The 26,937-nt window shown below is 40.0% G+C and overlaps 1 protein-coding gene across 1 annotated transcript in view; it reads right to left on the reverse strand.

The window, feature by feature from the left end:
- Positions 1-26,937, reverse strand: part of PLS1 (plastin 1) — a 107,218-nt gene that overhangs the window by 51,911 nt on the left and 28,370 nt on the right. The gene's annotated exons all lie outside the window — the stretch shown is intronic.

Raw genomic sequence — 26,937 nt, forward strand, 5'->3', positions numbered from 1 at the left:
AACAAACAAACAAACAAAAATGATGCAAAACTGGGTTGTAAGAAAAGAAAGCATGTGATATTCATTATAGAAAATAATTGGTAGCAAAGGCCCAAATCAGAAATTTTAAATTAGCCACAATCCTACTATCCAGAAATATCAACTAGTACATTTTATCTGCATCTTTCTGGTTTGCTTTTCAAATGCACCTGTACCTTTACTGGGGGGTGAAAATCTGAGTATATTATAATTTTTTGTACTAATACATTGTATGTATCAACAGAATATTTAATGGCCACATAGTACTATGTCATAACTTATTTGGTAAATCCCTTGTTTTATGGTATTTGCATTGCTTCCAATTTTGCATTATAAACAAATGCTAAAATGAACATCCTTACAGATAAAGCTCTGTACAGATCCATGTTTATTGCTGTAGATAAATATTTCCAGATGGAATTACTTACTTTTTTTTTCTTTTGGCTATGCCACACGGCTTACGGGGATCTTAGTTCCCTGACCAGGGATTGAACTCGGGCCGAGACAGTGAAAGTGACGAGTCCTAGCCACTGGACCACCAGGGAATTCCCAAGGATTACTTACATTTTTAATGCTTCTAATATATAGCAGAACAACTCATTTTTAAAATGACTTCATAGTTTGACTATTCAATGTAAAGTTATAGATGAATACAAATCATGTATTCCTCTTAAACACACCTAATTACATTAAAGTTATACGTATTTCAGGAAGTAAGTGAAAATGAGCGTTTTATAAGATAATAAGAACTGAAGCTAAGCAGGAAATTCTCTCTTTTTACACACATATTTATATAAGAGGTTCAACATCATCCCTGAACATTCCTAATTTGGGGGTTAAGCACATAATTTTTTTTATTATTATTATTTTTTATTATTATTTCTGGGTGCATTGGGTCTTCGTTGCTGCTCGAGGGCTTTCTCTAGTTGCGGCGAGTGGGGGCTACTCTTTGTTGTGGTGCGCAGGCTTCTCATTGCGTTGGCTTCTCTTGTTGCAGAGCATGGGCTCTAGGTGCATGGGCTTCAGTAGTTGTGGCATGCGGGCTCAGTAGTTGTGGCTTACGGGCTTATTTGCTCCGCAGCATGTGAGATCTTCCCAGACCAGGAATTGAACCCGTGTCCCCTGCATTGGCAGGTGGATTCTTAACCACTGAGCCACCAGGAAAGTCCCAGCACATAATTTATTTTTTTCCTTTTTTTTTTGCGGTACGTGGGCCTCTCACGGTTGTGGCCTCTCCCGTTGCGGAGCACAGGCTCCGGACGCGCAGGCTCAGCGGCCATGGCTCACGGGCCCAGCCGCTCCACAGAATGTGGGATCTTCCCAGACTGGGGTACGAACCCGTGTCCCCTGCATCGGCAGGCGGACTCCCAACCACTGAGCCACCAGGGAAGCCCTGCTCATTTTTTAATTAGGTTGTTTTAGGTTTAAATGGAATTCTTACTTCCTGGATGCAATTTCTTACATGTTAGCATTAAATACATGTCCACATTTTTATTGAATTCTCACTGTTACAATGTTTTACTGTATTTAATACTATTTACAGGCACACTCATTTTGTGTTGAAAGAGATGACACAATCCTTTTAGGATTTTTAAGAATAACCCCCAGTCTGCAAAATGCTAATTCTGTCATGGCTGGCTTTGACTCTCTGTGGTTTTGGATATCCTGCATATCCTTTCCCATATTCAAAATGGTTTCTATCCCTTGTCTCAAAGTTTTAAAAATAGTGCTCCAATTTTAGCATTTGCACTCCACAGAAAGGCTGCAAATTAACAGTCCTTGTGTTGACCTTGCATTTGAAATGATAAATATACCTGGAGTTCTATTCTTTGCTCAAGCCTATTCAAATGTATGTCACTTGTTAATTACATAAAATATTTTTATTCTCCCACAATCAGACAAAACCAGCACATAAGCGTAGTGAAAAAACAATTTAACCAAATGATATTATTTCATAAGGATAAAGAAGTTTATAGCATTATACAATTCCTTTAGTATTTAAATGAGAAAAATACAGAACAATCTTTAAGATATATTCTTAAAAGAAGAAAGCAAGATGCAGAAGAATAAGTATGGTTGGCGGAAGGGGAGCTGTATCAGTTGTGTATTTATAAAAGCATTTCCAGAAGGATACAGAGAAAGGTAACAGTGATTGCCTCTCGAGGGAAAATGGGGGATTGGAGGCACAATGATAAAGGGGCTTACTTTTCATTATGTATATTTTTAACTTATATTTTTAGACTATAAGCCTACCAAAATCAAAAATAACTGAAAAACAATAGAAGTAATTGTGGTAAGACACTGGAAAAAAAATAAAATAAATACTAGTGGTCTGAAAGTATACACTATTGAACACTGACAGATAATAAGATTAATATATACGTACCTATATCTATATGTTACAATTTTAAGTAAGAGCACCTATATTTCCTTACAAAGCAAAATACTATGATTAAAATAGCAAAGTAATTTATAGCCTTCCACAAAGGCATGACGATTTAGCGGTAGAATGGTTAATGGAAAATATATTGCCTGTTTTGTAAGTGTGGACTCTGCATAAACATACAATATCAATATTTTTCTAAGGTTTTGCAAAATTATGATAATATTAGGATTCTTCAGAAACTAAGTACAGTATATAGTCTGCCTTAACAAGCATGTTTTTTTTGGCTGCTCTGCGCAGCATGCAGGATCTTAGTTCCCTCATCAGGGATTGAACCTGCACCCCCTGCATTGAGAGCACGGAGTCCTAACCACTGGATCCCCAGGGAAGTCCCAACAAGCATTTTTACATAGCACAATAAACGTATCGGGAGCAATATACACTGTTGGCTGAGAAAATATTTGATATGTAAAAGACTGTTACATGATCCCCAAATAAATTGCTTACTATGATATTTTTCCATGGAAAAATGTTTCTGCTACGATAAGAAGCACTGACGTTTACAAACTTTATGGACGAGAATTAAAGTTTCAAAGTATTATGTTAACATTTTAGAAGAGGGCTTCCCTGGTGGCGCAGTGGTTGAGAGTCCGCCTGCCGATGCAGGGGACACGGGTTTGTGCCCCGGTCCGGGAAGATCCCACATGCCGCGGAGCGGCTGGGCCCGTGAGCCATGGCCGCAGAGCCTGTGCGTCAGGAGCCTGTGCTCTGCAATGGGAGAGGCCACGGCAGTGAGAGGCCCAAAAAAAATTTTAGAAGAAAAGCTCAATGACCCTATAACTAGTATCCCCATATTTATTTGTCTTACTACTCCCAGACTTAGGTGATTAATGCACTGTCCTAAATGCTTTGTGTCCATTCTCACTTACTCCTCACCACTCCATGAGGTAGGTACTGTCCTCACTTTATAATTGAGAAAGGGATGCTTCATAGGATTGAGTAACTTTCTCAAGGTCCCAAAGTGAATAACTCTCATTGTCTCCTAACTGAGTTATGGCAGAACCTGACTGTCTCATTCCTACTTCTAGGCCAATATGCTCTGCCGCCTCCCCCATATAATCTGACATCAAATCATAAAAACATGTCAATATGTGTTTGTACAATAATCACACAATAACTTACACAACATATGAAGCATATATTATATATCTGTGAAATAAGAATTTGCATTTTAAAAGAAATCAGCTTCTGTAAAATTCTTTATAAAGTTTTGGGGAAAACATTCTAGCTAGATCAACTCATTTTTATTTATCACATAACTTGTCGGTCCTGAAACACTGTAGAATACACAGTTACTAGAATTCACTTTGTAGTTTTAGAAATGAAGAACACATCACTAACAGGTACCCAAACACTGAAACACACATACCTGGATGCCTGATACAGCTCAGAGCATAGTTTTCCAAAGTCAGTCCTGAAAGATGCAGCCCAGAGGTGGCCAGGATCACTGACCAGAGATCCACCAACAGGGCAGGTTATGCTGAATTCTCTAGACAGGTACATCTTCCCATGGATTTTGACATGTGCCCTATACATCTTCAATAATTTCAACTCTGCTTTCCTCCTCTGCTTTTTTTTTAGCCCATATAATTTTAAGTAAAACCTTCTTTCACTAATTAAAGCCCCCTTTTTCCCCTCTCCTAATCCTCAAGTGTACCTGACACAACCAAACATAAAATTGGAAAGTTAAGAAAGTATATTCTAAAAATGAACTTTTTAATTTAGATGAAATTGGATCTCATCTTTTCTCCTCCCTCAAATTTCTAACTTCCTTGAATCTTTAAAATCTTTACCAAAATTAGTCTAAGTAGCCCTTTACGACTGGCAGGATCTAAAGCTCTTAGGACAGTTTCAAAGAAAAAGGCATTAGAAACAACCCTGAGACCAACAAGACTTTGATGCCTTTCTACCAATCCCAAAGGTCCCAACTTCGAGGGATCAAAGCTGTCTTTCCTGGTACCTTTTGGCTTCCCGGCTATTCTGCTTTCCCTCCTCCCACTGTGGTCCTAGACCAGGACACCTGAGATTCTGAGTTCTCCGGGGAACCACTGGCCCAGGGTAGGCAGCCTTCCCCCAGCCCATTCTCCAAAATTCCCTTCTTCCCTTCTTTCCCCTTCTCTAGTCTTAAAAACAATAATGGCAAATATTTAGAGAGGACTTTCAGTGGGGCTGGAACTATGCCACCTTCCTCACACACATGAGCTCACCATTTATCTGTTCCTCTGATGGAACAAGCATCCTCCCTTCAAATGTAAATTAGAGGCCTACAAAGATTAGGTAACCTGCCCAAGGAAGGTAGACAAAATAAAAGATTCAAAATCAAATCTGTTGGGCTTCCCTGGTGGTGCAGTGGTTAAGAATCTGCCTGCCAATGCAGGGGACATGGGTTCAAACCCTGGTCCGGGAAGATCCCACATGCCGCGGAGCAACTAAGCCCATGCACCACAACTACTGAGCCTGCACTCTAGAGCCTGTGAGCCACAGCTATTGAACCCACATGCCACAACTGCTGAATCCCATGCACCTAGACCCTGTGCTCCGCAACAAGAGAAGGCACCGCAATGAGACGCCCGCGCACCGCAACGAAGAGTAGCCTCCGCTCACCGCAACTAGAGAAAGCCCGCGCACAGCAATGAAGACCCAACGCAGCCAATAAATAAATTAATTTTTAAAAAAAGAACATAAAGAAATGTGGTATTTCTTTCCTACCTGATTTTTTATGGCAAAAGCCTTGATGGTGTCTCTCTAGAGAAGTGACCAGGATCAGATGTTCCAGAGCATTTCAGTACCTCTGGTGAGTAGCAGTTCTACTGGTGTCCTGTCTCCTCCTTCCCTTCTTCACAAACTTAGCTCCCACCACAGCCCTCCTCTTTTCCTTTCACATCCTATATTCAGCTCTCCACTACAAGTTGAAAGATCACAGGTGAAAAATTTAAAAAAAAGAAAGAAAGAAAGGAAGGGAGGAAGGGAGGGAGGGAGGGAGGAAGGAAGGAAGGAAGATAGATCACAGGGTCACTGGAATAAATCACTATGTGAAAAAATAAACAGCTAAGAAATACAAATCAATTGAAGAGTTTTCTTTCTAATTTAAAGGAAACCTGGAAAATATTTTTATCTATCTATAATATTTCCATCAATCTCCTTTTTCAATTACATTTCACAATAGAGAGCTGTGCCATTCATTTTGCAAAAAGCAAACATCATATTCCATATCAACCTGTTAATTTCTTCAAATCAGATTTTCTTTAGTTAACTGGAATGTCCACTGACTCTCTAATATAAGTATGAATTGGGATACCATTGACTTTGTTAAGTATTAGTCTCCTATTCTACACACCAGCCTGGAGTGCCCTTTGGACAAAGCAAGTTATTAATGGGTACAGTGTAATTCACATTTTCCCTGAGCATCTTTCTGCTCTGACAGAACGGAGCTCAGCTTTCTCATTCATTCTACAAGGGGCAGCCATGCTAGGTTTCCTAAAAAGTGATCAGTTTGATCGCCAACAGCCAGGATTTTCCAAGCCCCAAACTATTTTTTAAAAGGTAATGTTAAAACGAGTTCCCGTTATTCTCAAATAAGCAAAATAATTTCCTAAGTGCCTGCACGATCCTAGAAACATAATTAGGCACCATTATGAAGAGTTAAGACAGGTTTAACACCTGGGATGAAGGGACAGTTGGCTCCGAATTGACTCATTTGTGACCTCTCAAAGGGAGGCCTGGTAATCTCCTGCAAAAACAAACAAAACAAAAAGTAACAATATACTGTTATCTTAATGTTGGGGCTTTTTTCCGCTTCAGTTTTTCCAAGTCTTAACCATCTCATTACTCCCCACACTACCAAGTTAACATGCTCTCTGCCACCTACGCTCAATCCAACAGTCCACTCACTAATGCCCACATCTCCTTAACCCCTCTCACCCGCATTAGATCGCCTCTGTCTTTACCTTGGCTCTTATGTATTATTCACATACACTAATGTATTCTTGATTATGTGTTGTCTTGTAATCGTCACATTTTGCTATTTTATTCTTTTTCACCTTCCTAACTTCATTGCTTGCTCTTTGCAGGTAAAAGATACATATTTTCTTCTTTTTATGTTCCCCATGGCCTTACTGTATTATGTACGTAGGGAAAGTTTAGTTAAATTCGTTATCAGGGATATTTCCCTTCATAGAGCAGGGATAGTACTAGGTCAAAAAAGGGCCAAACAAAACAATGGTCAGTGGGAAATGCGCCACCAACAGATGAGTGAAAAGACTGAGAGAGGGCTTCCACACCTCGATAATCAGTCTTCTTCATTCACTCACCTCATTATTTATTCAACAACAACTTATGAACACCTGTTCACTGTGCTGAGTATTAGGGGCACAAAGATGGCACTGGAGTTTTTGAACCCACATGGGTTGAAAATCTTTCAAAATGATCTTTGCCCTAAATCTTGCAAAATAGTTTTTGTCAACTTTTTCCTAATCCTTTCACAAAGGAGTAAATAATATAGCCCCGATTCTTCCCTAGGGGAACCTTTTAAGTGTTACTCTTGCAAACACCAGATAGAGAAATAAAGAAATCCGCCGGCAAAGTAGAGAAGAACAGAGAGAACTCGCCTACATCTTGTCCCCACTGCCTCACTGCATGGGCCACCGCGATGGTCACCTCCATGACCAGCTGCAGTTAAATTCATCATAGTCCTGTGTATTTGTACACTTGGGCTCTGACTTGGGTTGCCTTCTGAGCATTGAGTGGCTGCTAGAGTTTCCACCAAGGTCTTTCTACATCCATTTACTTCAAAGCCCCAGTACGAAGCCCCTAGTAAGGGAGTTTAAATTCATTCATTCAAGTACTCAACAAATAACGTACTATTTGACTGGACTAAGCATGGAGATTTAAAGATGAATAAGAATTAGTTTCTTCTAAAACAACATTCAATGCAATGCTGACCAGGTTCAACTATAAATGCCTGAGAAGTTTAACTAAAACTGATTTTTTTTCATAAATGATATAAAGTAATCTTATGATGACTTCTCTTCGATCAACAAATTAGAATCATCCCCTAATTCATTTGCTGTTTTAATCTGGATTTAAAGGGACCTCCTTGTATACTATATATCACTTATTGTAGGGGTTATTCAGCGTATATCATATATAATCCTGGGTTGGAAGTTTCTAACTGTAGCCAAGGCAATTGTAGTATATGGAATGGCAATATGAGGCGGCTAAAAGGGGTGTGCATGTGTGGGTTTGTGTCTGTGTACACACGCACGTGTATCTACACACATGCACAAGCAAACATATGCCCTGAAGAGAAAATAAGAATGGGAGAAAGAGACAGGGACCAAAGACTTTTGAAGAAAACAAAAACAGAAGTTTTTGGAAAAGCATTTAGCATGTGAGAAATTCATGTAACTCTCTTTCTTCATTAAAGCAAAGTGCAAGTCAGAGGTAGGCAAGACCCCAACCAGAATACCTATGTAAAAGCATGTGGTGAGTCAACAAATATTTAGAGTCCAAAAATGGACTCAGACAAAAAGAAAAAAAGTAGATTATACAGAAGGACTTGGAAAAAATAACTTTCCCAAGAACAGACACTGGAAGCTGCTGGCACGACCACTCTGACCTTCCCTACTTTGTGTACGGGATTTGGTCACTCAAGCCCAGAGGTTCAAATGTCATTTGACTTGTGCAGTTGAATGAATAGGTGTGAAGAGTTAGAGTTGCTCACTGAATGGTTAAATCAGCGTGTAAAAAAAAAATTGGTCTCTTCTCACAAGGCCCTTACTCCAGAGTTCTCCCCATTATCCCTGACTAACACCAAACAGGTGCCGACTCAGGTTTGAAACCCAAATACTTAAAGTAGGTACAAGTGCAGAAGTGATAAAGGGATGGCCTGGGCAGAGAGGGACAATGTGCAAAGCTCACCTCCCACCCTGTGCCCTTAGCTCCACCTGGACGGGTACACTAATGGATCCACCACGCCTCAATGGTGTAGACACAGCTCCTCCACTGCAGCCTGTCCAAGGGGCAGGGAAACCTCTGCCCCTCTGTTAGCGAAGCCAAGGTTAATAATATTATTTTAGTTGAGAAATAGGAAACTACTTTAAATGTATACCTAAAAGATACAAAGTAGAGTTTATTGATCCAAGCTTAAGTCAAGAATATCCATAGGAGACCGTGATTGGAACCATTTGGAAGTGTGAACCAAAGGGGAGGCCTTAGTCCCCAGTACCCCCCTGAAGACTCACACTCTAAGTTCAACATTAAATGAATATAACTAACTTGTAAACTGAGGAAATTACAATCTATGAAGTGGGAATCAGTTCTTCTCAGGGCCTACTGACCCATGATACCCCATGGTCCCAAGCTCAGCAACACTTCTGCTCTGAAGGCCATGAAAATTCTTCCTGGTCCCTAAAGTCCTAGATGAGGGACGAGGCCCCTATATCCGACTCCCTAGCCTTCACCCCTTTTCCTGATGTTTCCACGATGCCAATCAGGGCTCTAAAAGAGGAAGCCATGGCTGAGCTCCAATGGACTGTTGCCAAGAGGAATCAGGCCAAAGTCGCCTGATCTTCTGATGTTTAAATGGAAGCAGAAATCCATACTTTTATGTGCCATCTGATTTTTAAATCTGGCAAACAATCTGAATTATTATAAACACCAGGGGTGTCTAACTAGAACCCCAGTCTATTAATTTTGGTTCTGTACCTCCCTAATTTTGTTACTTCACTTGGCCTCCCAAAGGGTCTTGGAGGAAATGCTGTGTTTCTCTAGAAACACTTCAAGAAAACTAGCTCATTCTAAGGGCCAGGAGGAAAATATTTAGTCCCTTAATGTGTCAAAACCCAACCTCGGTTATGCACCTCTTACCATATGATCTCAATGAGGGACATTTCCAAGTGTCAGCTCCTCTGAAAGAAGAGGGTCCAACAGGTCAAGAGCCCATCAATCAGATTCCTAGCTCAGGTAACTGGATCTGCCTACCATCCCAGGATCTTTTTCTTCTCGTTTATTATTTACATCCCATCTACTCTCCCCCAACCCCACCCCGACTTTGGACTTCTCTGGCTAAGAAAATTCAACACACAAGTGTTACCCAAGTTCCTATCATATAATGTTCCAATATCATCAACACTTCAAGTATAATTTTCTCAACATATTTTGTTTTCTTCTCCAGCACCTATTTCTATACTTCTGGTAACAGCACCAATTTTAGTTTGGGGGTTCTACTCATTCCCTATAATCTATCCATGCCATTTGACTGAAGCTCCTGTCCAAGCCAATCAGCACGTCACACTCTCTGGCCATAGTGATTTGGTTTAGGGATGGCCATATCGCCCAGCTGGAGCCAAGAAAACAGAAGGCTTTTGTGGAGCTTTCTGTAATGAGAGTCCCACACACTCCCCTTGACCCATATTCATGAGGATGTAGAGGCCAGAATAGCTGCAGCCATCTTGCCTCCACGAGGAAAGAACCCAGGGCTGAGAAAGAAGCCCAAACCAACACTCAGCAGAAAACAGTGACAATGAGTGAAGAGAAAACCCCACACCCGGCAGGGCTGAGTCTTGAATCCCACCGTGCTAACGCCTTTGTGCTTCTTTAGTTACTTGAAACAATATATTTTTTTAACATCTTTATTGGAGTATAATTGCCTTACAATGGTGTGTTAGTTTCTGCTTTACAACAAAATGAATCAGTTATATATATACACATGTTCCCATATCTCTTCCCTCTTGCGTCTCCCTCCCTCCCACCCTCCCTATCCCACCCCTCCAGGTGATCACAAAGTACCGAGCTGATCTCCCTGTGCTATGCGGCTGCTTCCCACTAGCTATCTACTTTATGTTTGGTAGTGTATATATGTCCATGCCTCTCTCTCGCTTTGTCACAGCTTACCCTTCCCCCTCCCCATATCCTCAAGTCCATGCTCTAGTAGGTCTGTGTCTTTATTCCTGTCTTACCCCTAGGTTCTTCATGACATTTCTTTTTTCTTAAATTCCATATATATGTGTTAGCATACGGTATTTGTCTCTCTCTTTCTTACTTACTTCACTCTGTATGACAGACTCTAGGTCTATCCACCTCATTACAAATAGCTCAATTTCATTTCTTTTTATGGCTGAGTAATGTTCCATTGTATACATGTGCCACATCTTCTTTATCCATTCATCCGATGATGGACACTTAGGTTGCTTCCATCTCCGGGCTATTGTAAATAGAGCTGCAATGAACATTTTGGTACATGACTCTTTTTGAATTATGGTTTTCTCAGGGTATATGCCCAGTAGTGGGATTGCTGGGTCATATGGTAGTTCTATTTTTAGTTTTTTAAGGAACCTCCATACTGTTCTCCACAGTGGCTGTATCAATTTACATTCCCACCAACAGTGCAAGAGGGTTCCCTTTTCTCCACACCCTCTCTAGCATTTATTGTTTCTAGATATTTTGATGATGGCCATTCTGACTGGTGTGAGATGATATCTCACTGTAGTTTTGATTTGCATTTCTCTAACGATTAGTGATGTTGAGCATTCTCTCGTGTGTTTGTTGGCAATCTGTATATCTTCTTTGGAGAAATGTCTATTTAGGTCTCTGCCCAATTTTGGATTGAGTTATTTGTTTTTTTGTTATTAAGCTGCATGAGCTGCTTGTAAATTTTGGAGATTAATCCTTTGTCAGTTGCTTCATTTGCAAATATTTTCTCCCATTCTGAGGGTTCTCTTTTGGTCTTGTTTATGGTTTCTTCTGCTGTGCAAAAGCTTTGAAGTTTCATTAGGTCCCATTTGTTTATTTTGAAACAATGTTTTTTAAAGCCAGGTAAACTGGGTTTCTATTACTTGCAACAATGAGTCCAAACCGATAACAAAGAGCAGTAACAGACGTAATTTACAAAAAGAAAATGGAAAAAGGCAGGGTGTCAATTCCTCAAAGGATAGAGAGTATTTGGAGATCCCGAATTGGGAAAGAAAATTAACCATAATTATATTTTCTGAATAGATTTACATCTAGTAAGAAGCATTTTTTTTTTTTTTTTTTTTTTGCGGTACGCGGGCCTCTCACTGTTGTGGCCTCTCCCGTTGTGGAGCACAGGCTCCGGACGCACAGGCTCAGCAGCCATGGCTCACGGGCCCAGCCGCTCCATGGCATGTGGGATCTTCCCGGACCGGGGCATGAACCCGTGTCCTCTGCATTGGCAGGCGGACTCTCAACCACTGCGCCACCAGGGAAGCCCAAGAAGCATTTTTTTTTTCATAATTTGTTATTTACCACCACCACACCTAATCTCAGAAATTCAGTGTATCAGTGAACTACCGAACAGTCAGTTTATGGTTGCTCCCATAGCAATCAACAGTGTTACAGATTATATTCATAGCCTAAAGGCTTCCTAGCCTATGGCTTCTTTGTACCTTTTTTTCCTTCCCTTCATCTACAAAGGTTCTCCCCACTTCTCTCTTAAGTCATCTCTAGCTAAAGATGACAAACTGAGTAGTAATATAGTACGAGAAATAACAGATATTTCTTGTATGAGGCAGGGCAGGGCAATCTAGCTATAATAATGAACATTCAAAATCAACAAATCATTAAAATCAGGACATTACTAACCTACACCTCTAGACTCTACTCTTTCTCTGTGAATAATTTTTGTTTCCCACTCTACCCTGAGAAGGGCCTTCTCTTTCTGTAGAGGTCCCTTTCTGATGGTCTCATCACTTTCCTTCCTGCCACTTACTGTCACTAAGCACAGCTCAAACTCCACCATGACTTCCTTCATTGCCCTCATTCCATTTTAGCACGAGTTTATTGCGAAGATCTGAGGTACTAGGTATTGCACCAATATCTGGAGGCAATCAAATGGTGACTAACACTGAGACCTGGCTCTCAAAAATTTACAACCTAGGAAGGGAGTCAGTAAACCACAGATGACAGCAATGGCAAACGCACAGGACTCCTTCACCCACTGCCGACGTCACTCCAATAGCAGTTCAAACCCACGGAGCCTGGAGTTGCCTCAGGATTCCCTTTTCAGCATGGCCCCACACACAGCCCCTACCAGGGGGCCAGCCCTCAAAATCAACTGAATGTCACCTCCAGCACCGCAGTACAAACTGGAATGAAATAAGCAGGAAAAGAAGAATCTTCTGACTGGAAGATTCAAGGAAGACTTTACAGAAGAGGCACCCTTTGAGGCCTTGAAAAATGAGTGAGCATAGAGAGAGAGATGCAAATCCCAGTTAAGGGAGAAAAGTCTTAGAGGTCTCCCCACAGAGCACTGGGTCTGACAAAATGGAGTTCTTAACTAAGTATCTGTGTTGTATTACAGCATCTTATCACCATGTAATTTTTAATTACAGAAGAAATGTAAGATACACCATTGCCCTCAAGAAACTTAAACATTTTCAGGGTGATAAAATGATGCAATACAATATAAATACTTATTTTAAAAATCCACTTTTAACTTCTTGGTGACAATGATGGTGAGTGATCCTATTCAAAAGGTGTCACTCCTTTGAAAGCCTTTAACTTTTCTGTTAGCTCTTTTGCCTATTGGTAATTTCCATCTCTGACATATGAAAAAAAAACCCCGCCGTCTCCAAAGATGGCTGCATGCTACATCTTGTATTCGGAACAGACCAATGCTGGCCAGCCTGAAGACTTCCTCTTTCCATTCACGTAGGCCAAAATTCACTTCTTTTGCACCTCAGACAACAAATGACATTATCCTCCAAGCCATACTTTCTAAGGAGGACGTTTCTATGACTTCTAGGACTCTTGGCCTCATCTGTGTCCCCTTACCTACTGACAATAGAAACATTTAATCTATCTACTTGGTATTTGTGCCAATTAAGGTATTTTGATTGTTAGCAATAAAACTGATTCTGGCAAAATTTGCCCAAAAAGGACCCGCACTGGAAGGGCACTGGGGGTTGGCTCAAAGAATCAAGAGAGGGCTAAACACGCAGGCTCTGGAAGGATGGGTGCCAGGAAGCTCTAAGGAAACCGACAGTGGAAACTATAATGTTCCACTTTGGGCACTAGTTCCAGTTGCTTCAACCACCACCATCTGTGGATGACAGTATCATTCCCAGGATGGCAGAGCTCAGGACACATGCCCATCCCTATGCTCAGAGGATACCAGGAAGACAAGGCCTACGGCTGTAGAGAATCTCATTTGCCTTCTGCACGCCTCTGTGTTTGCCTGAAGCAAAGATAAAAGTTTAAATCTGACACCAAAACAAATGCAAGCATTCCATCCTAACAGTCTTCTCTCCACCTGAACTCATCTCACCCAACCAAAAACACCTGAAGGTCATATAAACCTGACTCATAAAATCTCTCCCAATTTCCCCACCCCAAAACCACAATACACAGCATTCATACACAATGGCAGTCTGAACAAGGCAAGGAAGACTTGGGCGCTCACTACCAGCCAAGCACTGTTCTGAGCAGTACACATATTGTCTCGTGTAATCCTCATAGCAATACTATCAGGTTGGTAATAATACAATTCCCATTTTACAGTTAAAGCAATTGAGGCCAAAAGCTTCACAATAAGTGGCAGAGCTGGGATCCAAACTCAGGGAGTCTGCCAAGTCCAGGTCCTTAATTATACATTGCCTTCTCAGTGGTGGTGCCCATCCATCCCCTTTCATCCCTATATCTCAAGTTATACACCCTGTGGCCTTTTCCTGTTAGAAGCTGCCCTAGAACCCTTCTTGTCAGTATAAACTGTTAGGATGTAGTGTGGACACAGTGTGATGTCTTATAGAAACTCAGGCAATGGACGGAAGAGTTTGAATGAGCTTTGGGAAAGTGATATGAATTATTTCACAACACATTTTTTTTGTCTCTGGAAAAGTACTTTGCTCCTTTTTTCTATGTATTATTTGGTCACAGGAAAGTATACACCAGGGAGATAATTGCCTAGATTGTTACTGCCTATATTGCCAAATATCTTATTCAGAATGAATGACTCAATACCAACACCAAAGTGCTGTCAGGGAACAGGAAGCCATGAGTCATTTCTAAGTGCTCTGGAATAAACCGGGCATTACCTCCTAGTTTATAACCCCCTTTCTCTCCGATTCTAGCCAAGAATGTCTATGTAAATGATTCACAGCGACACAGAGATTCTGGTCCAACGTGTCCAAGTAAGCAGTGGAGTCCTACCAGGTGTTTCCATGTCAGTGTTTGAACTTTAACCTCCAAAGCACACACTGGTTGTGCTTTGAACACACTTAAAGTCTTCATGTTTTATGCAGAAAAATTAAACCAGTATTTTCAGGAGTTGAATCTCTGAGGTACTTTATATTACAACCTGCAGAATCCAACTCTGACATTTCTTTATTAAGAAAACAAGCAAAAGAAGGAATTATCATTATATGTGGGTGTTTTCAAGGATCCACAGAAATCTTTCCTAAATCCTAAGTTTCTATAAATTATGGATAAAAATCATTAGTACTGAAAAATATTTTCAAACAATTGCAAAGGATACCATATAACAAAGAACAACTATCAAATTATTAACACAGTTTTCTTTAAAAGTACCACTAGATAACAAATCTACAGTTTTATCATTCTTTTAACAGCCTGCCTGCTGCCAATGAAGGGTTCTACCAGCCAAACATAACAGGTTAGAGTTTTTTTCCTACTCCCAAGAGCTGGACACCCTCAAAGTACAACTAGATATTTGCCCAAGAACTATGAGGTACCTTTGCTATCAGGGAAGGGAAGAAAGCAGTACCCACTACAAACTCTGGAAATTTTCCCTCACCAGAATCTTGGCATTACAAAAATTAATAGCAGCACTATATATTTGCCAAGCATCTTATACTTTCCAAAGCAGATCCACATTGATTACCTCATTCTTAGACATAGGTACCCCAATAAAGGAATCGAGACACAATCAATTTTAATGATTTATAACACTTTCAAAATCCAGGCCACACTCCTCTCTCCAGAGACAAGAGACCTGGCACCTAGACTGAGGGGTAAAATGATGTGCTCAGAATTCCAGAACAAGTCATCGACAATGCTGGATGAGAGGGCTTACATCAAAAGAGAATTCAAAGGAAAAACCACTAAAGAAAAATACAGTCAAAATTAAGATACACAGGCATTAATGTTTATATGCCATGGGTTGTACAAGTTTAGAAATAAACAAATTAACAAGAGCACTACTACTATAGAAGATGTTAAGTACTGACAGTTTAATTAGTCAAAAGCAAATAAGGATATAAGAATTTGAATAAAATTAATAAGTTGTAATGGTATAATATTTTCTACAACCCTCAGATTATACTCCTTCTTTTCCTAAATTAAATCAACATTAGCTCTAAGGCCTACCCAGTATCACTTGAGAAGACCAACACCAATGTTTTATAGATCCCTCTCTATTCTCTGAGTTATACCAGGACCTCAGAGAATATATGAGAATAAAACAATGAGAAGATCCCTTTTGTCATCAGTGAGCGAGAGGCTTCCTCTTCCAGGTTTATATCATACATTCAAAAGCGCCGTCCCAGTGACAAGCCAGAAACAGTGACCTTTCCTCCCAAGGTCAGTCCCAGTCACTTAGAACATCTCCTATAACTGTAGTCTCCCCAGCTGTAAGCCTCAAAGTCATCTTGACTCTATTACTTTCTCCCTTCCAAAACCCATAACTTACCACCAAATCCTACCACCAAATTCTGGAATATTCCCCTCCTCTCCGTCTTTACTTGTCACTGCCTTAGTCCAGCAACCTGGTGTCTTGTTAGGGCTACTTCAGGAGGTTCATTTCTGCTCTCCCTGACTCTCCCCACCCAGTCTTTGGCTCTTACCCTATGCCCATCAGCTTCAACATATTCCCCTCAAGTGAAGCCAATCTAACAATGCATTTAATAAGAAATATTTTACTTAAGACTTTACGGAGAGGTAGAGAAGAAAATTTACATTGCACACCATTGGGCAAAACTCGGCAAGTTTTCCTTTAAGTACTTCATCTTTCCCCAAAACTCCTCTCTGAGAGAGCCTCCTTTCTCTCCTTCTGGGATAGAGCCTCCTTTCTCTCCTTCTGTCCCCTCTCTGGGCTTCAGCCTCCTGCCCTCAACCATCCCAATCACTTTTCTTACACTGAGCAATTCAACTCTTGCCTCAGATTCTACAATTTGTATCCTTTCACCCATCACCCAACACAACTTCCACCTAAGGATCCAACTTCCTTAGAAGACAGTAGGGGAATAGCAAGTAACAAAAGAGGACAAGTTAATAGTAACATAAGCTCCATATGACTGTTTAAGAAATTTTTTTTAACTGAAAAATCACTGACCTACTGAAAATATCTTTTTTAAATGGCCATTAAGCCAAATGAAAATTAAGCTGAAACAATGAAATTTCATTGTTTTGCTCAGAAAATTAGCAGCCATATTTTAAAAAGTATAAGAATCAGTTGGAGCAATGGTTCCAGGAAACATAAAGACCCACTGTATGGGGTGCAAACTAAGACACCACACTGGTGGGGTGCAAATTGAAACAAGTTTTCTCTAGGACAACTTAACAACAACAGAATTAAAAGTCTCAAAAATGTTGATAAAAGAATTCCACTTTTAGGAATTGTTCTACAGAACAATCTGAAATGAGCAAAGAGATAATGGTATAAATATGTTCACTTCATCATTATCACAATAATGGAAAAACTAAAACAACCTAAATTTCCAAACATAGAGGATTTAATAAAATATGGTATACTTATAAAAAGGAATGTTAGGCAGTCATTAAAAATCATGTTCTCAATGAGTATGAGAAAAAATTAACAATATGTCATCAGGTTTAAAAAAAGGAGAATATCAATATGTGTAATGCATTCCCAACTTTGTTTAAAGCATGTATCTATGCAAAGAAAAAAGAGTGGATAGACCAGATGATGTAGGCAATAAGGTAAGTTCCCCCGACTCTGCTTCAAATACATAGGATTGTTGGATAAAATATAAACCTTTAAATTTTGACAATAGGCATCTGAGCCTGCGCAAGCCAAAGAAATCTCCTGATGCCAGAAATGAAGTGGGAAATCAAGCAAGAGCAGGTCCACGTTCACATCTCAAGGGATAGGAGTTGAAACCTCAGGGCATGAACACAGCAGAAAGCTGGAAGTGGAACCCAAAGCCAGAAACTAGGAAGGAGCAATCCTCTCTGTAAAACGGGATGCTCACCATGGACTATGAGTAGGAAAAAGGCACCCATGAGAAGTCAGAACCCCCAATCTGACCTGGGAGCGAGCGTAGGGCTGAATTCACACCATCCCACTATAAGAACCCAAGAAACCAATGAAACCACATGGATCTGGCAGAGGCAGAAACAAAACTGTCCCATAGGAAGACCTCCACCATCTAGAGTATACAGTGAACTCCAACTGAAGAAAATGCTCTGAAGATGAGCTCACAGACAAAAATTACAAACCATATAAGAACCCATCACCACAGAAGTCAGGAAGAGACTTCCACACTGGGAATCATTAAAAAGGACTTTAAAATAAATAAGTCTGAAATGTTCAAAGATAAAAAGAAGGAATTCATTCACAAGTAAAAAACAAGACAATCTTAAAAAAAGAGGGAAAGTATATTTTAAAAAATGAATAGGAGACATAAAAAGAAACGAAATTGAGCTATTTGTAATGAGGTGGATAGACCTAGAGTCTGTCATACAGAGTGAAGTAAGTCAGAAAGAAAAAGACAAATACCGTATGCTAACACATATATATGGAATTTAAGAAAAAAATGTCATGAAGAACCTAGGGGTAAAGCAGGAATAAAGACGCAGACCTCTTAGAGAACGGACTTGAGGTTATGGGGAGGGGGAAGGGTGAGCTGTGACAGGGCAAGAGAGAGTCATGGGCATATACATAGTAACAAACGCAGTAAGGTAGATAGCTAGTGGGAAGCAGCCGCATGGCACAGGGATATTGGCTCGGTGCTTTGTGACAGCCTGGAGGGGTGGGATGGGGAGGGTGGGAGGGAGGGAGACGCAACAGGGAAGACATATGGGAACATATGTTTATGTATGACTGATTCACTTTGTTATAAAGCAGAAACTAACACACCATTGTAAAGCAATTATACCCCAATAAAGATGTTAAAAAAAAAAAAAAATGAATAGGAGATATTGTACATCAAAGTAGTAACAGGAACTATTTTGGGGGTGATGGTGGTGAGATTATGGATGATTTAATTTTTTCTATATAGTTGCATATTTTCCACAATGACCAAATATTACTTTTATAACAGACAAGAAAGGAAGAAAAGGAAGAAAAAAAAGTGAAGTTTCACATTTAACCATTCCTACATGACAATTTAAAAGAATTTTGAAAAATGGAGGGGATAAACCTTGATGTGTTAATACTACAAGAATGAATCCAAACTGGTATCTAATGGAATGCCCCTACAACCAGCCAAACCTGTATCATCAGATGCTACACCTGCCCACACCACATGCCCCAAACATACTGAGCACACCAGCAGATCGTGTACATATTAGTTCTTCCTTAATACCAACCCTCTACACATGCCCTTTCCCTAGAATTCCCTTCTTCCTTTCCTCAACCTGCAAATCCCTAGTAACCATTCCCCTGCGGAGTCTTCCTCACTGAGCAGCTATCACTCGGTAATGCCAAAGAAAGTCATCCAACACTCTGGTTAATGCCATTTTGCACGCTGTATTTTCTATCCATCCTACCTCCATCAAGGACTATGCATTTAGGGATGTAAGAAACAACTTTTCTCAGATCAACCCTGAATACTGACTGTCCAACACATCACTTACCCATAGTTGGTGCTCAATTAAAATTTGCTGTATGAATGTAAGTGCAGAAAATCATTAAAATCCTACCAAAATAGGACTTCCCTGGTGGTGCAGTGGTTAAGAATCCACCTGCCAATGCAGGGGACACAGGTTCGAGCCCTGGTCTGGAAAGATCCCACATGCCACGGAGCAACTAAGCCGTGCGCCACAACTACTGAGCCTGCACTCTAGAGCCCACGAGCCACAACTACTGAGCCTCCGTGCCATACCTACTGAAGCCTGTGCGCCTAGAGCCCGTGCTCTGCAACAAGAGAAGGCACCGCAATGAGAAGCCCATGCACGCAACGAAGAAAAGCCCCCACTCACCGCAACTAGAGAAAGGCCGCGCGCAGCAACGAAGACCCAATGCAGCCAAAAAAAAAAAAAAAAAAAAAAAAAAAAAATTCTCTCAATTAAAAAAAAGAAAATCCTACCAAAATAAACTCAGGGGAATCATCTGCTCAGTGCAGTTTTTCTCCTTTAGCCTCAGAGAAGTGAACTGGATTCATCTACCCACTGTCTGCTTACATCCTCTTGAATAATTGCCATTACAAATAGTATTGGCCGGGTCTTTTTCTGAAATGACTGCACCATGTATGCAATCACACTCATTTTACCTTCCTTCCTTATTCTATAAAACTCTCCCAGCTGATTAAAAGCAATACCTTAAATCAGGGGTCCCCAACCCCCAGGCCCACGGACCGGTACCAGTCCGCAGCCTGTTAGGACCCCGGCCTCACAGCAGGAGGTGAGCTGCGGGCGAGCGAGTGAAGCCTCACCTGCCGTTCCCCATCGCTCGCGTTACCGCCTGAACCAACCCCCCCACCCCCACCCCGGCCGTGGAAAAATTGTCTTCCACAAAACCGGTCCCTGGTGCCAAAAAGGTTGGGGACCGCTGCCTTAAGTCATTTTCAATGAGCAGTCCGTAGCAGATATGGCTTTTCTAGGCTTCTTTGGGCACTGGAAATACATGTAGAAAGAGTTAACATACTATGACTCTCAATTCAATTAAATTAAGTAAATCGTTTGGGATTGCTCAGTGTTCAACACTATGTCAAGCATCATAGGAGATATAAAAGAAATATTAGATGAATTCTCTGTACTCGAAAAGTTTAAATTCATTCATTTATTCATTCAGCCAATATTTACTGAGGACCAGCTATGCACTCCACCCAAAGCTAAGCACTGGGAAGAGCATCAAGACTTTGAATCCCTGACCTGGGCACTCCAGGAGCTTACGTACCAGTTGAGACGGATGTAAAAGACACAAATAGAGGGCTTCCCTGGTGGCGCAGTGGTTGAGAGTCCGCCTGCCGATGCAGGGGACATGGGTTTGTGCCCCGGTCCGGGAAGATCCCACATGCCGCGGAGCGGCTGGGCCCGTGAGCCATGGCCGCTGAGCCTGCGCGTCCGGAGCCTGTGCTCCACCAACAGGAGAGGCCATAACAGTGAGAGGCCCGCGTACCGCAAAAAAAAAAAAAAAAAAAAAAAAAAAAAATCACTTGGCCATATACACAAGGGTGAATTTCTGGGCTGTCTATTCTGTTCCATTGGTCTATATTCCAGTATAATACCATCTTGATTATTGTTGTTTTGTAGTAAGTCTGGAAATAAGGAAGTGTGAGGCTTCCCATGTTGTCCTTCTTTTTCAATATTGTTTTGGCTACTTAGTATCCATCGAGATCCCGTTTGAATTTTTGATTTTTTTTTCTATTTCTGCAAAAAAAAAGCCCTATAACTACTCTTGATCTTTGTTTTCAGATGCAGTAAAATTCCTTGGAAAGAGTTTGATCCTTTGGGGTCTTATATTTAAGCTCTGTTAGGCAGGACAGAGCAGAGTTTAGTCTTGGGCTGTGGTTCTCAGCAGGAGATGATTATGCTCCTCAGAGGACACCTGGCAATGTCTAGAGACATTTCATGAGTGAAAACGTGTTACGGGCATCTAGTGTATTGAGGCCAGAGAGGCTGCTAACTACCCTACAAGGCACAGGGGATTCCCTTGTAACAAAGAGTTATTCAGTCCAAAATTTCTGTAGTGCTGAGGTGGAGAAACCATGCTCTAAGGGCTAATTATTCCCCACTATTGATATTGAGGTAAGATGCTTCTGAGTATTCTACCCGATTCCCTGTAAATTACTACTTGTTTTTCAGTCTGGCTGATGGGAACAGGCACTATTCCTGGCTTGGTTTGAGCGCCTACTATTTTTCTTATTAATCCTTTCAGGTGGTTCTTTCCCAGGTCTCCACGTTACTTTCCTCACACCACTCGTCAGAACCTGGTGACTACTTGAGGGGGACGCTCTGCAGATCTGTGGAGTCCTTTCTGTGTAGTTCTCTTTTCTCCAGTAGTTTGTACTGTGAACTCCAGCTGCCTTTGCTCCCCACCTTCTCAGCTCTGAAGACCTTCAATACTTATCCCCTCCTTGACTTGCAACCTGAAAACTCTCTTGAGACTGTACATGTGGCAATTGTAGGGTTCATCCTCTTTATTTCCCACCTCTCCAAGATCACTGTCCTTTTCTGCCTGATTTCCAGTATTTAAAAAAATATTTTTCATATATTTTGTCCATTTTGTCTTTTTCTTTTTTTTTTTCATTGTTTCAGTCAGGAGGGTAAATTCAGTCTCTGGTACTCCATCTCGGCCAGAAGCAAAAGTTTAAACTGTACATTTTATGTTTATAAATTAGAAAATATTTCACGTTCAGTAGAAAAATCTAAAGCAACTGCAGTACTTGGGAGGTATCCTTCCGGACTATTTTAATTTACAAGTATTCATTTATATATATGTACCTAGATACATGTATGATTTTTTAATGGAGTTATGCCATAGATCTTAAACATTATTTTAATAGCTACATAAAATGAGAAAGGCAAATGAAAACAATGACCTAACATCCTAAACCCATTGGGTTGCCAAAAATGAAACTGATGGAAACACCACGTGCTAGAGAGGATATAAGAGATCAGAAGCTATTGTTGCTACATTGTTCTCCAAAGTGGTATATCCGAAAGAGGTGAAGGTATGCATACTCTATGACCCAGAATTTCACTTCTAGTAATTCATCCTAGAGGAACTCTTGTACAAATAAACCAAAGTACAGGTAAAAGCACAGTACTGTTTATAGTATCCAAAATAATTGGAAACAACGTGAATGTCCATCATCAGAAGGCTAGATAATTATAGAATATTCATTTAGTGAAATACTCCATAACAGTTAAAATGAAGTAGATATCTGTATTAATATGAAAAGATGTTGGGCCTATATGTTAAATGAGAAAGGTATATAGCAGATATTTGTAAAATTTTTAAAGTATTTAAAATAGTACTTTTAATGGACAGTGTTAATGGAAAAATATAGTAAGATGGGTGGAAAGAATAATTAACACATGCCAATTTCAGGCGAGGAAAGGGATTAAAATGGGAGAGGGCCTTCAATCATATCATTAATGTTTTATTTCTTACAGAAAATAAAGAGCTGATGCATAAAATAAATGGCAAATTGCTGACATTTCTTAAATGAGTGTATATTATTCTCACTCTTCTTCTGCATGTTTCATTATTTTATTATTAAAACTATGAAAGAAAATTTAAACAGAATAATATTAGGGAACATCCCACAACCATATGTACGGTTGGGGCTTCTTTCCATAGAGCATTTTACTTAATCATCCTCTTCATTTGGTCTTAAGAAAATATAGCGGAAAGCCTGTTTTTATAGCAGATTATGTAGCAACTCCCCTAAGTTAACATTTCAATTTGGGAATACAGAGGAAAAGCTTAAGAGTGCCAGGATTTGTTCTTAAGCTTAAATAAAGAGCATCTGGAATGAAAGGCTAAATGATGAATGGGGTTTATAACAACAGACCTGCCTGGACACAGGAATGCACAAACATGGAATAGGGCAATTCTTTTTCTTTTTTTACAGTTGATACTATGCACACATGAAGAGAATCTACTGCCAAGCACTTGATATAAATTATCTCTAAGCCTTAAAACAACCCACAAAAGTAATGGTTACATCTACTTTTATTGATAAAGAAACTCAAGCTCTCTAAGGTTAAGTAACTTGCTCAATACCACTCAGCTGGTGAGCACTAGAGTCATATAATTCAAACAGCGGTGTCAAGGTCCATGTTTCCACTACTCCAGGAAGGTACTCTGGACCTGCCCCAAGGGAATTTAATCCTTCTGCTTACAAAGTTAGTCTGACCCTACCCAACTTCTGCAATCTTAGAAAATTTTAATTAAATTAATTTCAGTATCTTAATTTAATTGGCTGATCCCATATTTTTTGTTTGTGTGTTTTAATGTGATGGGTTTTTCCTGTGAGTCTGTTTATTCAGTTAGTATGTGTCCCAGGCAAATTCCCTAGAGATTTTATTCTTAGCTAATAATGATCTAAGCTTTGTGACAGAAAAAATAAGTACAAAACTGATTCTTCAGTGGCCTAAAACCAAAGACTAAAGAAGACCACCACGATATAAAGAACATGTGTCATATGCAAGAGCACTAAGTCTTAACACATAAGTGCTTTCTAACTTACAAAGCGCTTTCACATATATTATGACATTCGATTCTCACATCAATCCAGTGAGTTAAGCAGAACAGAAAATATTATTACAATGATCATATATACATATATACATACATACATACACACACACACACACACACACACACACACACTATAATAGTATTATCTGCTTCCTCATATTATTTTATTCCCATTTTACATATAAGGAAATAGAGAGGTGAATCTACATGACCTAGGTCATCCGCTGCTAAGTGTCAAAGCTGGTACTATTTTCAGTGTGCCTGAGTTCCAGGCCCATGTTCCTTTCAATAAACCACACTGCCTCTTGTATCATGAGATATTAGTTAAGGGTATCATAAAATCCTTCTAATTAACAATACATTTTTTAAAAATCACCTTATTCTTTCAAATTTATTTTTATATAGGCTCTAGTGTGTATAACATATACATGAAGTAGCACTTGACTAGAATAATAAATTAAAAATATATACCTTGAAAGTGTTGTTATACAAAACACACAAAGCTTATTTACCGGTGGGAGGAGAACAATGAAAAAAGCCTATGTTCACCTGAAACTAACATAACATCATAAATCAACTATAGTCCAATGTAAAATAAAAATTTAAAGAAATAGAAAAAAGCCTAAAGGCACTACTCCAAGGAGAAAGAGCTCAACTTCCCACCTCTGCTGGAGTAGGTAAAGGGATAATTTTCTATTACTCGTTAATGACAGCCTCTCTCCTATCCTGCAAGACTGAGAACGGGGTCGGAAACTTTTGGAAGGAAAGAGAAAGAAGGAACCCTAAAAACCTCAACGCTAAAAGAGGATGTAGTCAGAAAAGGCCAGTAAACGTTTATAATTCTCAAAGCAATTCAGGTCCAGGCACACGAAGCGTTGGAGATTAAAATCAGCACTTAGAAGAAAAAACAGGCATCAGGTACTCAGTAGAACGTATTCAGGAGTTCAAGATGTATGCGCCTGCAGTGCATACCTAACCCCAAGAGCTGCTCCCTTTCCACAGGCTCGTATTACTGGGGTCCTTAGCAATAGGGCCTTTTACAACATTGACCGTAAGTCAGCATGAACATGGACTTTTAAACGGCTAGATAAGGCCACGCCATTAGCAACATTTGTAGCTAAGCAAAGTAACATAATAAGGGTAATCAAATATCATGCTTTGGGTGGTAAGCTGATCTAAACTGGGGATCATAAAGGAATGTTATCCCCCTCCTCTGTAAGAACACAATTGAGCATTTGGCTGGTTCATTATGAAAGGACTGGCAGAAGAGCACAGCCTTTGTTGGACTCCGGGCATAATACAGGAACGGGAATTCTGGCTCCTAAGAAAACCATAAAGGGTTGGTGGGGTTTTTTGTTATTTTAAGAATTATGTGGAATTTGTCCATGGCACTCACTTTCCAGAGTTAATTGGTCATGATGTGTTTGTTTCTCTAAGAAGAGCCAAGGTAACTCTATTCTATTATGCCCAGGAATAAATTTAAACGGTTGACTGCTCCACAAAGCTGAGCAGATAAGTCTTAACTTTCTACTTAGGTTTGAGAGCTCAGGTCATTGCACAAAGGAAACATACTTAACTTTTTAAAAGCTGGCCTCTCTCAAGAAAACTCAAGAGTCTTACATTCTTTGGCAGTAAGACCTATGCAAATTGCGAGCGGTATCAGTATCCAGGTTTCCTCGACATGTATCATTCAAGAGCTTCTCAGCTTTACATGGGCTGGGAACTGTTCATTTTCTGCTTTACTGAGAAAAGAGCTAAAGTAAGGCAGCTACAGATGCCAGGACTGTGTAGGGTGAAGATACGTGGTTCTTCAGCCAACTTCAGAAACAATTACAAAGGCTCACTGTGAAAGGGAACTTGCTTATTTGAACACAGTTTATAGGAAGCTCTTTCTGAAAGCCTGCAGCCTCTTCCCAAATTCAATGAAATAGTGAAAAAAGCTTTGAAGCAGGAGTGCTATCTCCAAGACTTGAAAATATAGACGAGCAAAAATAATGATAAAGAATGTATTTCAATTAAGATGTTTTCTACAGACTCCAGATGGTTGGATATAATCGTGCCATAGCCTTAGCACCGACAATATCCTCTATTAACATTTGTTTTATGTATCTGTGGAATCTCTTTAGAAAAAAGAGGAGTTCTGCTTCTCCATGACTAAACTATGGACAGGAAGTGCTGTTTCATCAAATTGAAAGAATCTTCGAAGCAATAATACATATACATTATAGATGACACCAAAAGTATATTCAGTCACTTTAGCGTTTTCCTAAAATTGTATATATCTTTCTAAAGGGAAAATTGAGGCTAAACAAAAATTAGGAATTTATTTTTTTTATCCAACCCTGAATAAACCAAAACAGTTCTTTCTTACCTAACAAGTATTGTTTAAGAAATAAATAATTTTGGGGCTTCCCTGGTGGCTCAGTGGTTGAGAGTCCGCCTGCCGATGCAGGGGACATGGGTTCGTGCCCTGGTCCGGGAAGATCCCACATGCCACGGAGCAGCTTGGGCCCGTGAGCCATGGCCGCTGAGCCTGCGTGTCCGGAGCCTGTGCTCCACAACGGGAGAGGCCACAACAGTGAGAGGCCCGCGTACCGCAAAAAAAAAAAAAAAAAAAAAGAGAGAAAGAAAGAAAGAATTTTTAAGACAGAAAAATTAAGAGAATAAGAAATTATGTGACCCTCACACCATGGTCACTATTTGCATTGATTATGCAAAGCTACCTAGACCCCCAAAGCAAGAATGCACTAAAACAAAACAAAAAAACCCCCAAAACATGAGGGGGTTTATCTCAATTTAACAATCATATAAAAAGGCAGCTCTAGAATCTGAGGCTGTATTATTGCTATTAACATAAGGGAAAATTCTGCATGCCTGTTTCTGTTGGTGTTATCACCTGAGATTTGGAGGTCCAAGAGAACAATTCAGAAGATTCAAAATTCAGTTTTTTTAAACTGTGTCTATTTTCAAATAATCTTCTGCCAAAGTCAGCATCTGACCAAAGAAAACAAGCAACTAACTCCAGACTTAGCGTTCTGCCTACTTCTACAGATTTTAATCTCAAAAGAACTTGGTCTCAAGTAGAAAGGCCAATCTGCAATGGGTGTGGCTT

Source organism: Tursiops truncatus, chromosome 4 (genome assembly GCF_011762595.2).
Source record: "Tursiops truncatus isolate mTurTru1 chromosome 4, mTurTru1.mat.Y, whole genome shotgun sequence".
Lineage (NCBI taxonomy): Eukaryota > Metazoa > Chordata > Mammalia > Artiodactyla > Delphinidae > Tursiops > Tursiops truncatus.